This window comes from Dasypus novemcinctus, chromosome 15 (genome assembly GCF_030445035.2).
Source record: "Dasypus novemcinctus isolate mDasNov1 chromosome 15, mDasNov1.1.hap2, whole genome shotgun sequence".
Taxonomy (NCBI): Eukaryota; Metazoa; Chordata; class Mammalia; order Cingulata; family Dasypodidae; genus Dasypus; species Dasypus novemcinctus.
Window position 1 is genome coordinate 39,806,795 of NC_080687.1, and position 14,738 is coordinate 39,821,532.

Here is a 14,738-nt window from a genome sequence, read left to right on the forward strand (position 1 = left end):
ACAAGTCATGATTATAGCTTTGTTTCAGAAAATTATAAAATCTGTTTCCTTGCCAAATGTATTTTCACTTTGGTACGTTCATTTTAAAGTGGGTTTTCAAAGTAGACGTAATGGACTTGTTATAGGCTGTAAATTTGTGTCTGCTAAAGCAATCAGTGCTGGAATAAATTAACAAAACAAACCAATCCAGGATTGTAGCTGTATTAAAAAGTGCCGTTGAATTATCCATCATTTTATTCAATGAATAATCTGAGGTGCAGTGTTAGGCACAGTGGAGGAACCGGAAAGTTTAGACCTATAAATCTGAACCTTAATTTCCGTAACACCTATGTCTGCACCCCAGTTCTTCTATCTTCATGTTTGTCACTCACCACTAAGCGTGAGCCTAATTACTTCATCTGGCTTTTACTCTGGATGGAAAGACTCTTGTCCTTCTATTTATAAATAAACCGACCAAAAGAGGAGCAGTTGTTTTAAGCATCCTTGTTTGCTATAAAGTTGGGCAAGATCTTTCATTGGGTCCAGACAAGTGTGGGCTCAGCTGGTTCTCTTGATATTTTGATGTTGCCCAGATTTGCCCTGCAACCTGCAGTATGGAGATTCCTTTGGTATGTTTCTCCCGTACCTTCCTAGGAGGGTGGGTGGGAGCTGGGAGCCATACTCACACTTCAGGGCTCCATTCCCAAATCACAGCATGAACCTAATCACCCTGCAACTTCTGAGGGCGCAGAACAGGAAAAGAGCAACCAGCCTTCATCTTCGGCTCCTAATTGAACTGCAGCGTGGTGCAGGTCAAACAAGGAGGGATGATTACATTCAGCAATCATTAAGTCCAACGCCAGTCCTTATGTGCATACAATACTTTTTCTTTTTATCGTGAAATATCACAAACACAGAGAAAAGTGTCTAAAATACATTGAACAACATGATTGTGGGTGGAAAAGTAGGCTTACTAAGACCATACCAGCTGTTCCCATTCAGAGATCCTCTGCTCCAATCCTTATTAATGGCTTATATGTTTGTATTTATGCGTTTACCTTGCCCATTTCCAAGTTTTCCTTCTTCATGCACATCAGTTATATGGCGTAGTGTATCAGTCAGGATTTCCCCAGAGAAATGGAACCAGCAGGACACACACGAGAGAGACAAAGAGAGGGAGAGAAGGAGAAGGAGAAGGAGAAGGAGAAGGAGAAGGAGAAGACAGAGATGTATTTAAGGAATTTTCAGTCTAAATTTCTTTGGGGAAACCAGCAGGCTGGAAACTCAGAGAGAAATAAGGGTGCAGTCTTGAGGCAGAATTCCTTCTTCCTCCGGAACCCTCAGTTCTTTTGCCCTTATGGCTGCTAATTGTTTGGATGAGGTCCACCCACAGTATTGAGGTTAATCTCCTTAAAGTCAACTGATTGTAGATGCTGATGCTATCTTTAGACTATCTCCTCAACAATGAGGCCAGGGTTTGACCAAACAACTGGACGCCATAACCTAGTCAAGGTGACTCGTAAAGAAAACCATCCCACTCTGTCTCCTCGTTTCTCTATGTGGGTTGGGACTTAACTTTTTACACACTCCAGACCTATTTCTCTCCCATACCCACTTCAGCCTGACTCTCAGCTTATCCCAGTTGGATCAAACCTTAGATTATCCCAGAATCCTATGTAGTGTCTACACTTTCCTGTACATATGGAGACACAGTTTTAATTATGGTAGGTATTTGTTATCAGAGAGGGTGTCCAGGTGTATAGGTTCTTGGCTTCATCATGAGACTTCAAGGATAAGCCACAGATTAATCAGGCAAGCAAAGAATTTATTGGAGGTTAAAGCAAGAAAAAGAAAGTACACCTTTCAGAGTTAAAGGTAGATATTTTCAAGGGAGAAAATGCAAAGTTCTGCCCTGGGGTCCCCTGTTTTATGTGGGTACAGGACTCCAGGGTCTGTGCTGATTGGCATATTTGAGACTAAGCAAGGGAAATCTATTGAGTGGTTTGATTTGCTTAGGGGTGTGAAGTGCTGCCTGGTGCTGATTGGCTTTTGGTTGCTGTCCTGGAACTCTGCAGGGCCTGTTGGCTGGCGGTATTGGCCTATGGTCACTGCCCACTAGATGTGAGGTAAACTGAAAGTGGGTCGGGGGTGGTGGTGGTGTGTGTCCCCCCCTCCCCCCCTCCCCCCCTTCCCTTTTTCCCACCATGTAATGGTGTCGTGTCTGCCCCCCACCCCCCACCCCCGTCCCTTCCCTTTTTCCCGCCATGTAATGGTGTTCCTGGCTGCCTTCTGGTAACTCAGCCGCTGGGTGTGTGCTGTGTGCTGTGAGCTGCAGGGTGTTCGTGCTGTAAATTGCCCCTTCCTAACTTGCAGGTGTGACTCAGCAGGCTAATGCTAGTAAACAGGCCATGACTCAGTTTCCCTTATTAGGTTTTCTGTCCCCTTCCTCCTTAGGTCCCTCTTTTATCCTGCCTCATATTGGCATCAGCTTGCTAGTTAACAGTTTTAGAGAAAACCTCCCTAACTTCCCTTGAGAATTTTCCTGACTTCCTTAGGACGATTAAAGATCTTTCAAAGGAAGTAGTTATGCTAGTTCAATATTTTATTCCACTCGACAGCTCCTTCCAAAATGATTCCTCATCTCTAGATTACTTGTCAAAACCTCATTCTCTTTCCACATATCTTCCTGAATTAATATGTATTTCAATAAATTCTGGACAGGATTTTAGATGGTAATTTCATAACGATATCATCATTTTGTGCTACAACTGCCTTTTCTTGGTTATTTTGCAATGATTCAAAGCTCAACCTAGAATTCAAAAGCATAATTATATTTTATGTTGGGGATGGGAAAGCATTTGAGGTGGTCCTACTGTCAAACTATATACAGCAATGGACTAAGGAAGATGCTCTGGGCACTAGGGTGAAGAGGAGGAAATCACAGGCACAGCCCTGTCAGTGCTTTGCATCTATTAATGTGTCCAAAGACTAACTTTCAGGAGCACAATAGTGTGGCGAGGAATGCACAGGCACTTTGAAGGCAGGTAGAGCTGTATCAGTCGCACACATACTGGCAGGGGCACTCCTAGGCTTACTAAGAGCATGCCAGCTGTCCCCATTCAGAGAGCCACTTATTTTTTAGCTTTTTGTTGAAGTATATTGTGGCAATCTGACACTATTTATGAATCCCAGAAAAGAAAAAAGATTATGTTTGTAAACTGGTCTATTCCTCTGGGTGTGAGCCCCTTTGATTGTATTAGATTCACCTGAGATGCCTTTGATTAAATTACCTGTTAAGATTAGGGTTTTGATTTGATTTGACCACATAAGTAGGGCCTGACTCATGGTTGGTCCCCGTCCCCTTGGTAGGCTGACATAAACAGACACTCAGTCAGGAAGTCACGGAAGAGAAGAGAGCTCTGTTACGTTTGATCCTGGGGCCCTGGAGAGAGATGAGCCATTCACCTGGTAGTTTGCAGCTGAAGACAACAGAGCAGTTGAGCAGCTGAGGAAGCCCTATGCCAGACTGCTATAGCAAGCCCTGAGAGAGGAGCCCTATGCCAGTTTACCACTGAGACTGGTAGAAGCTGGACCCACGGAGCCTTAAGAGGAAGAAGGCCCAAGAGACCAGACAGAGACCGCCCGCCATCTTGCTTCAACACATGCCAACAGACTTTGGTGAGAAAGCAGCCTTGAATTGGACTCTTTAGGGTCTTGTAACTGTAAGTTTTTACCTCAAATAAATACTCTTTATAAAAACCAACAGAGTTCTGGTACTTTGCATCAGCGCCCCTTTGGCTGATTAATACATATATTATGCCATTAAAAATGCACATAAGTGTGAGTTTGTTGTGTTTTTTCCAACTGCATACACCCGTGTAGCCAGAATATGAGCAGCATGCCGTCGATGCCTTGCTCCTCTGGTCTTTAAGCCATATCAAGAATACCCGCTGTCTTGATTTTTAACAACACCCAGTTTCACAGGGTTGTCTGCATGATTCAGTTACTCATTCAGCAGATGTTTAATGAGCGCCTACCTTGCACAGGGCACTATGAACCAAACAGACAAAATCTCTGCCCTCGTGGAGTCTAATGAATGAGTGCCTGGGAGAAGCAAGGGCCGTGCTTGGCACATAATTGATGCCCAATAATTGCTCACTGTTTACTCTCTTCTTGTTCCCCATCCTGGCCCAGTGGTGTCCATAGCTAAACTAGTCTTGTCTGACTGGTAGATCAGACAGGCCTCCAGGAACCAAAGAGCTTGGAGCAATTAGGGCAAACCTCCCACCTGATTAAATGTCCTCATTGGGTGTCCGCCTGCCTGGGGCCGCTGGGTATCAACACACTGTCCTGGTTTGTATGCACTTTTCCCAGGCTTGGGAGGAGTTCAGTACTGCTCCCCGGAGTTTCCTCTTTCTTTCAAATACTGTATAATGGCTTTCTGGTGCCCCAGGCTCCTCATTGGGGCATGGCTGAGCCAAGGAGTGTTGATTGGTCAACCCTAATTGGAGGGAAGGTTTGTTTCACCTCCGCAGATGGAGCCTGCAGACAGCTGGCACGGCACGCCCGGTGTCCACGGGAGAGCTTTGTGCGCACCCGCTGATTAACTTGGGGAATGTGGGAAGTAGCAGGGATGCAATGGAGAGACATTTCATATCTCTTCGGGTTGAGAAACACTGTTTTGACTGTGTGGTCAGCAGTTGCCTTTTTTTTTTTTTTAAAGAATTGTTTATTTACTGAATCTGGGGCATATTTGATACACATGGAGAAGATGTAGATTTATAAACTGCTGACTGGAAGGCTCAGAACATTTTTGATGTTATAAAATTTGTCAGATACCTAGCAGGACCCACATAATTGGAGGCTGGGATTTGGGCAGAAGTTTGTCTTTGGGTCAGTTCCCCTCCTAACTACCGCCATGCTTTCTCTACTTTTTTTCTTCCTCTTTGGTGGTTCCCCCATCGTTAGCATCACGATCACACACACGTGCACACACACACACACACGTTCTCACTCCCTTCTCCCTTTTCCCCCAAACCCAAGCCCGCTCTTGGGAGGGGATCTGCTATCTCAGTGTATTAGCGTGGATTTGAGTCTGTCTGCCCACCCCACAGGGATAAATGTGTTTCAGCTCAGTTTCAAGCTGTTATCCTCCCCCTTACATCCACCGCATTAAATAAAAAATATATTTGCTAAGCAAATGGTGTTTTAAGACAGTTCCCAGCCTCTTTTTCCACACAGATTATGGCCCCTAAACCTGTCTATCATAGACATTCTGGTGTGCCAGTGGCTTAACCCTTACCTGTACTTGTTGCATAGGAAATTACCTTGTTGCAATGGTAGCCTCCCGGAGCACCACCCAAATGAGTTATTCCAGGGGACACTGGACAGAAAGACTCACAGTCCAAAGAGCTAACACCCTTAGGGCAGGGTGCAAACTGGGCGGAAGGGCCACACTGGCTGAATCCAGTCATGTGAAGTTCTTGTGTTCTCTCTCTCTCTGCTGCATCAGCCTCCTCCCCTGGCAGCATGGCCCAGGGACAGTGTTGAGGATTGAGCAAGGGGACTCACAGATGGAAGGTGCCTGGGGACAACCATTTGCACTCTCACCAGCAAGTTCATGGGGCCACAGCTATAGCTATTAACCTGTGGAGCAGCGCTGGGTTTTATCTCTATTTCCTGGGCAGAGTACTTATTGGGCCAGAGTGGGACTAAGTGTCACCAGTGTTTGGTTGACCTAGGCATGTCACAGCTGAGAGCTTAGAGGAAGTATGACAACTTGCTCTTTCCCTCTCACGTATAAGACACGTTTCTTCCATCATATATTCCATTCTATTTATCTTGCACATGTTTTACAGACTACCAGCTTGCTTATTGACTATATTTAACATTTTATATTAGTTCTGCTTCTATTTTATAAGCTACTTGCTTACTTACTGTCTATACCTAACACTTAGGAGTTTCATCCATCCTACTTATTTTTCTTGTCTTCTGTAGCAAAACAGAATATTCTCAAGTAACTCAGCACATACATGTTATACTACTTGTTGAAAGACAAGCTTGTGTCTCTGTCAAAGAAGTTCCCAGCATTCACAATATGCAGCAGAAGTTTGGGGAGAGCAAAGCACCATGATACCACAATATTGACCTGAAATCATCCCAGGCTGTGATCACCTATGCATGAAGTCAACAGGAGAAGATGGATAGGTGAAATGCTATCAGAGATATGGTAAGGACTATCAAATGTGTAACCAGCTTTTGATATTACTGCCATATTTGGCACACTGTAAATGGAAAATGTATATATGGGGGGTTTGTTTTCACTGAAAAGTGCTATATACCATTACACCTCTATGCACAATTGTACTGTTACCCCTTTGAATAACACCAGAAAAGGAGGTAACATTAGTAATGAAATGCTCTTTCCAACACATTCTTGCCATTATGATTTTCCTTTTCTATTGGCATGTGCATTTGTTCCTGCTATATGAGTCAATTAAAATAGGAACATGAATTTCTTTGAACATATGCAAATTAATGCTACTTTGTTTAAAAAGAAGAAAAATCTGCTGGTGAGCTCTGTTGCCACCCCAAATACGGATCGGTTCCAAATAGATGTAACGTCAATTCCACGGTTCCCTAGCAGACCACCAGAGGGTGCGCATGCATCAGTAAGTCACCAGGTTCCCGCAGCCTAAAGCTGTTCTGCAGAGCTGGTTGGATGGAGGGACAGAATGATGACTCAGAGGAAGCAAAGGAAGGCTAAGAACACAGAGGTAATGTAGAGTGAGGTTAAGAATTGACTTTGGGGTCAAAGGTTAAGAATGTGACTTTGGGTCCATGGAACAAAAAAGTTAAGAAGCCCTGCCCTAGAGAAAAGTCACAGAGGGGGAGAAAACCACAGGGAAAAGCCAGAAGCTAAAGGTCAAGGGAACCAAGAAAAGAAAGAAGTCAGGAGATGCCAATACGTGTATTGCCACGTGTGTTAGTCAGCCAAAGGGGTGCTGATGCAAAGTTCCAGAACTCCGTTGGCTTTTATAAAGGATATTTATTTGGGGTGAAAGCTTACAGTTATAAGGCCCTAAAGAGTCCAGCTCAAGGCTGCTTTCTCACCAAAGTCAGTTGAAGTAAGATGGCGGGTGATCTCTACCAGGTCTCTCCTTCCTTCTTCCTCTTAAGGCTCCGTGGGCCCAGCTTCTACCAGTCTCAGTGGTAGGCTGGCATAGGGCTCTTCTCGCAGGGCTTCCTTGGCTGCTCAGCTGCTCTGTTGTCTTCAGCTGCGAACTATCAGGTGAATGGCTCATCTCTTGCTGGGGTTTCAGGATCAAAACTGAAAATTGTCTCCTCCTCTGTGTCTTCCTCTCTCTTCCTGTGTGACTTCTTCTGTGAGTGTCCATTTATGTCAGCCCACCAAGGGGGTGGAGACTCAACCTGAGTCACACCTAACTGGCTTGGTCAAATCAAAGCCCTAATCGTTTATCAAGTAAACGTAAAACTTTGAATTTTATACAATCAAAGGGTGTCATACCCAGAGGAACAAACCAGTTTTCAAGCATAATTTTTCTCTTTTTTGGGGGATTCATAAAAATATCAAACTGCCACCCCATGTGACAGAAAAGCCAAGGACCAAGGATTTCTGGCAGTCAGCCTCAGAACACCAGTCTTCTGGTGGAAAGCATCACCTTGATGACGACTTAAGTTTGGACTTCTGCTAGTCCCAAAGGCATGAGCCAATAAATTCCTATTGTGTAAGCCAACCCATCTCATGGTATTTGCTTTAGCAATGAGGAAACAGAAATTATAAGAGCTCCTGGCTTGGAGTAAGTAGTTGTGGTGGGGAGGCAATGGAATGCTGTTGCAGAGCTCCAAGCACAGCATGCGGCACACGAGGCACATAGTGGGGCTCTGGAGGCCTAGAACATAGCAGACATTCGGGAATGTATTATATTTATGGAGCGGAAACACAAATGAAGCTGCATATGTATAAAGGCACTTTTAGCTCAATTATCTCTAATTTTGCAGAAAGGGCAAATGAAAGCCTAATCCATTTAACAGACTTATCCATACCCCGTTCACAAAGCCCTGCTATGTATCCTGTTTGCTGCTCTCTCTCTCCCCTTCCATCTATCCACAACCCTGCTGGAGAAATGATTGCCAAGGTGAGGTACAAATTCTCCAGAGACAGCCCACAATTGCTAAAGACTGGGTTTTTGCCCCACTTCCCCAACAACATGACACTGATTAATTTCTTATTAACGAGAACAGGGAGTTGCTTGAAAAGGGCTGCCCCATTTGCCATGATTCTATTGCTAGTTATCAATTTAAAGACTGATTTATTTTGAAGAAGAAGGATGAAGCAGAGAAAAATAAAGTTAATGAGTCATACACAGTGTGGCACTGCTTTTTCTTTCTTTTATATGTATAAGAGCAAAGAAGCATTTGGCTTCACAGGATGGATCATTCATAGATCATTATTTTCCCTTTTTAAATTAATTTAAAAAAATATTTTTTTGTTTCCACTAACAATTGAATTGTGTTATAGACTGGTAATAATCAGAAAGAGAGACTCATAAGAAAAACCATTCTTATGTATAATTTGGTTAACATATTCTGATATGAATGGCAATTCATTTTAATGAAAGTTGTGATTTAGGGAAGACATGTTTCTTCAAAAATAAAAAGTAATTTTTATTTTTCAAGAGTTTATTTTCTCAGTTATAAAGAGTGCAGGGCCTACTAGTGTGATTACCACTTTAAGCCTGTCTGATAAAGGCAATAGAAAATGATATTAAATTGCAGTCGTTTATGTAGGAAGAAATATAAGCCTTTCCCTTTTACCCTCACTATTACCTCCAGGGTTATTCTGTGTTTTGTGAACCACTCAGAGGTCAGGGCCCAGGTAGATGCAGGAGCTCCAGACTCTAGCCTGTCCTGAAATGTCTGGAGTTAGAATCCCAGTGCATCCCTGCTGGGGTGAGTATAGGTTCCCCAAAAACTTCACTATAAAGTTAAATGATAGCAAACTTCAGCTATAGGAATTTATTGGACAGTTATTAGCAAAGAAGGCACAAAACAGTTCATACAACTTGTTCTGCAAGCTGAAAGAACTTCTACCTTCTTGATCTTGTAACTTTTATTAGCTTGCATTATAGTCCTTGCTCCTTCCTACTATCTGTCAACCTCAGGCTTGCCCATATCGTTTGCTTTTGCCCATGAAATGTGAGTGGAAGTGATGTGTGTCACTTCAAGTAGAAGTCATAATATCTTTGCTTAGGCCCCTATCATTCTTTCTAAAAACAAATGTTTTTTTTTTATCTTGAAATAATTTCTCTTATAGGAGAGTTGCAAAAAAAAGACAGTCCCCATATGGAGAATTCCAACACGCCCCTCTCCACCCCCAAATAATCCAGATCCATCAATTTTAACATTTTGTGCTCTCTCACTCTCTCACTTGCTGTCTGTCTATCTATCTATCTATCTATCTATCTATCTATCTATCTATCTATCTATCTATTATCTATCTATCTATCATCTATCTACCTATATTTTCTGAATATTTGAGAGCAGGTTACACACATTATAATCCTTGGACACAAAATACTTCCATGTACATTTCCTATGAACAAGGATATTCATTTATGCAATCACTTTAAGTGTAGTTATCAAGTTCAAGTAATTTAACATTGTTATAAAACTTACAATCTGCATTCCAGTTTTTCTTATGTCCCAATAATGACCTTTTCTTCTCCATTCTTAGATCTCATTCAGTATCAAGTGTTGTGTTACATTTCTTTATCTCTCTTTTTTTTTTAAAAGATTTATTTTATTTATTTATTTCTCCCCATTACCTCATTGTTTTGCACTTGCTGTATCTCTTTTGGAGGCACCAAGAACTGAAACCAGGACTTTCAATGTGGGAGGGAAGCACCAAATCACTTGAGCCACCTCCATTTCCTGCTTTGTTGTGTCTCTCATGTTTTTCTTCTTGTGTCTCTTGCTGTGTCATCTTGTGTCAGCTTGCGGCACCTGCCTGTTGTGTCAACTCACTGTCTTGCTCGTCTTCTTGAGGAGACACTGGGAACCTCTGCTCCCTGCTTTTTCTTGTGAATCTCATTTTTCTTCTTGTGTCTCTTGTTGTGTCATCTTTTTGTGCCAGCCTGCCACGCCTGCCCATCCCTGTCTCCTTTAGAAAGCACTGGGAACTGAACCACGGACTTCCCGTGTGGTAGGTGGGAGCTCAATTGCCTGAGCCACTTCTGCTTCACTTTCATTATCTTTTTAGTTTCTTTCTTCCTTTCCCTTTATTGTGGAAACATATGCCCAGCATAAATCTTCTTAGTGCAACCCTCCTAAGCATATCATTCAGTGGGATTAATAACATTCACAATGTCACAGTATCCTTACCACCAGGCATTCTTAGGACTTTCCCTTCACCCCAAACAGAAAGCCTGCACTCATTTTCTATTAACTTCCCCTTGCCTCTGCCTCTCACAGCTGATAATCCATACTCTACTTTCGGTCTCTATGAGTTGGATATTTGTTGATATTTTCTTTGTGGTTACCGTGAGGCTTATATTAAACATCCTAAATCTGTCACAGTCTTGTTTGCTTTGATACCAACTTAACGTCGATAGCAAACCTAAACTTTGTTCCTATACCTCTGTGTCTCCCTACCTTTGTGTAGTTTTGTCACAAATTATATATTTGTACATTATAAGTCCAAGGCCATTGAATATCACTGCATTTTATGCATTTGCCTTTCAGATCCTGAAAGAAGTAAAAAGTGGGGTTATAAAATTTTAAAATGCAATAGTACTGGTAGTTATATTTACCCATGTCATTATCTTTTCCAAATATCTTTATTTCTTCATGTGGCTTCAGTCAGTTTTTCAGTGTCACTTCCCTTTAACCCACAGAAGCCCCTTTAGCATCCTTTGTATGGCCTGTCGAGTAGTGACAGTCCCTCAGCTTTTGTTTGTCTGGGAATGTCTTAATTGCTCCCTCATTTTTTTTTTAAGATTTATTTATTTATTTTATTTCTCTCCCCTCCCCCCCACCCCAGTTGTCTGTTCTCTGTGTCTGTTTGCTGCGTGTTCTTCTTTGTACTCTTCTGTTGTTGTCAGCAGCACGGGAATCTGTGTTTCTTTTTGTTGTGTCTCCGTGAGTGCAGCACCATTCCTGGGCAGGCTGAACTTCCTTTCGCACTGGGAGGCTCTCCTTACAGGGTACACTCCTTGCACGTGGGGCTCCCCTATGCGGGGGACACCCCTGCATGGTAGGGCACTCCTTGTGTGCATCAGCACTGCGCATGGGCCAGCTCCACACAGGTCAAGGAGACCTGGTGTTTGAACCACAGACCTCCCATGTGGTAGACGGACACCCTAACCAGTGGGCCAAGTCCGCTTCCCTGTTCCCTCATTTTTGAAGGACAGTTTTGCCAGATATATAATTCTTGGTGGACAATTTTTTGCATTCAGCACTTTAAATATGTTTTCCCAATACCTTCTTGCCACCATGGTTTCCATTGAGAAATCAGCATTTAATCTGATTGAGGCTTCCTTGCATTGTCCCTATATTTATCTTTGATATTCAACAATTTGATGATTACATGTCTCAGTGTGGATCAATTTGGGTTTACACTGTTTGGAGTTCATTGAGTTATTTGATTGTGTGTTACTATTGCACAAGCTATGTAAGGGGGAAATGGAAAGGAGAAATGAGTTTCTATGGCTACGAGTCTCTAAAAAAGAGTCTGGAGGTTGTCAGAAGGATTGTCCTTATGCACAACTGAGCAGAGTCTAAGAGACAGATAAAGTAGATACAACCCCAGGTATTGGTTCTTCTGAGGGCTAAAGAGACCCACGGGTTCTATGGTCATGGAAGATGGGGTTCACTGCCATGTCAGATGGCCCTTCTTTGGAGCTGGTGTTTCTGCGTGATGGAACTGGACTCAGATGGGATCTCTTTTCACAAGACTTTCATGCTACTTTACTGGAATTGGTGTTGGGGTTTAAGATATATTTAGGGGATTTGAATCTCTGGACTGACAATATGATAGCCAGGCCCTGAGCCTCAACAGACTTCAGCTCCTACACTCTGATTTATTGGACTTACCCCACTCAGCTAACATGGAGTTGAAGAAGGTCAACCACCACACCATGGAGCCTAGAGTGCCTACAACTGAAAGCAGGAGGATTGCATCCAGTATCCATGTGGAATCTAAGTCCCCACTTGACATAGATGTGCAATGGACACAACCAATCCAATGTCCATAGAGAAAATGTGGCATTGGTGTGGGAAGGGTGGCCATGGTGGCTGCTGGGTGCGAGGAATGGGAGGAAGAGATGAGATGGGGAGGTGTTTTCGGGACTTGGAGTTGTCCTGGGTGGTGCTTCATGGACAACTACGGGACACTGTAGATCCCCCCAGGGCCCACTGGATGGAACGTGGGAGAGTGTGGGCTATGATGTGGACCATTGACTATGGGGTGCAGCGATGCCCAGAGATGTACTTACCAGGTGCAATGGATGTGTCATGATGATGGGAGAGAGTGTTGCTGTGGGGGGAGTTGGGGGTGGGGGCGGTGGGGTTGAATGGGACCTCATATTTTTTTAATGTAATATTTTTTTAAAAAAATGAATTAAAAAAAATCACTTGAAAAAAAAAAAACTATTGCACAAGCTAGCTAAAGCTAATATGGCATGCCAACCTATGTATTTCAATTCTATAAGAGATTCATGTGGGGCAGTCACAGCAACATTCCCAAAGCAATATTATGTGCTTTCTGTTTGGTATTATGCAATCAGAAGTCCCTCTTAATACTGGACACTGGACTGTTTAGGGATGAACACATGGGCCTATCCATAAGAGGTGCAGGCTAAAGGCTTCTGTGGATACTTTCATTGTCTTCACACAAGATGGGAGGAGTGTTTTCCAGCTATTTGAGCCAATTCACACATCTTGAATACCCGTAATATCTCAAAGAAGGGCTCTTTCTAACATCTATCACTCTATTAACAAGTCGAAGATAGGGACCATGTACAGATTTGATGTAGCCATCGCTCCTCTGGAGTAGGACCCTATCAAATTTAATGCTGCCACCATGGTGCTTTTTAAAAAATTCTGTAACTCTTAATTAATAACAAAAATTGAAGATATATTTTGTATAAACATGCGTAGTAATTAATAATGCTGGAGATTAATTATGTGATAATACAGATTACAGATAAATATAATTTCTTTATTAAAAATACATGTTTACAAATCTCCCAAAGTGCAAATGTAAGAATGTGGCAAATTTTTCACATGTTGCATTCAAAGGACTGTCATGACTGGCCTTTACACCCATCATTCTTTTCTTTTTATTTATTTATTCCCACCACCACCACGCCATTCTCTGCTCTTTGTGTCCAGTCGCTGTGTGTTCTTCTGTGTCTGCTTGTCTTCTCTTTAGGCAGCACCAGGAACCGATCCTGCAACCTTCTGGAATGGGAGCGAGGTGCTCAATCTCTTGTGCTAGCTCAGCTCCCTGGATCATCTATTATTGTTGTTCCACAGTGTCTCTTTTTGTAGCATCATCTTTTTTTTTTTTTTTTTGAGTATTTTATTTTATTTTATTTTTTTAATTCATTTTGTAAAAATATTACATTCAAAAAATATGAGGTCCCATTCACCCCCATCACCCCCACCCCACCACTCCCCCCCAGCAACACTCTCTCCCATCATCATGACATATCCATTGCATTTGGTAAGTACATCTCTGGGCATCAATGGTCCACATCATAGCCCATACTCTCCCACGTTCCATCCAGTGGGACCTGGGAGGATCTACAATGTCCGGTAATTGTCCCTGAAGCACCACCCAGGACAACTCCAAGTCCCGAAAATGCCTCCACATCTCATATCTTTCCCCCATTCCCTGCACCCATCAGCCACCATGGCCACTTTTCCCACACCAATGCCACATTTTCTCTGTGGACCTTGGATTGGTTGTGTCCATTGTAGCATCATCTTGCTGTGCCAGCTCTCTGCTCAGGCCAGCTTGCTGCGTGGGCCAGCACCCCTGTGCAGGTCAACATTCCACTCGGGCCAGCTTGCCATGCAAGCCAGCAGTCTGCATGGCTAGCTCTCTGCCTGGACCAACTTGCCTTTACCAGGAGCTCCTGGGAATCGAATCCTGGACCCCCCATAACGGTAGATGGGAGCCTAATCGTTTGATCCACATCTGCTTCCTGACACCCAACATTCTTAAAATAAAAATATTTTGGTGCCAGTTATCTTTCCACTGCCCTGGGCAAGAATGCATTTTCTAATGAGCTGATGTTCAAGAAGAACTCCACCTAGAAAGAAAGAACATTCTACTAGCTTGAGGTTTTGGCATCCTCCAGGACCAGGACTGGTGCCTTCCTGAGGGTTGGGCTAAGACCCCAGTTGTAGTGTAAGGATTTGTAGGTGGCTTCCTGCAGGCACTAGAGCTTCAGGAGTCCCTGCTCCAGCTGCACAGCTCATGGAACTGCCTCACCAGTTTCCACAATGACTTGACTGGCTTAATTGGAGAAGGAGATGCTCCTATTTATTCCAATCATCTGAAGTGCTGTGATAACACTTAATAACAACCCAATGGGGTGTCTTCCACAGATTGGATTATGGTATTTCTTCAAGTAATTGCTGGAAGATATGGAGCCTAATTGTTCCATAACACTGCTACCCATTTATCTAGATGTTCACTGGATCCATAACTCTCTCCCTGGGCTTCATCT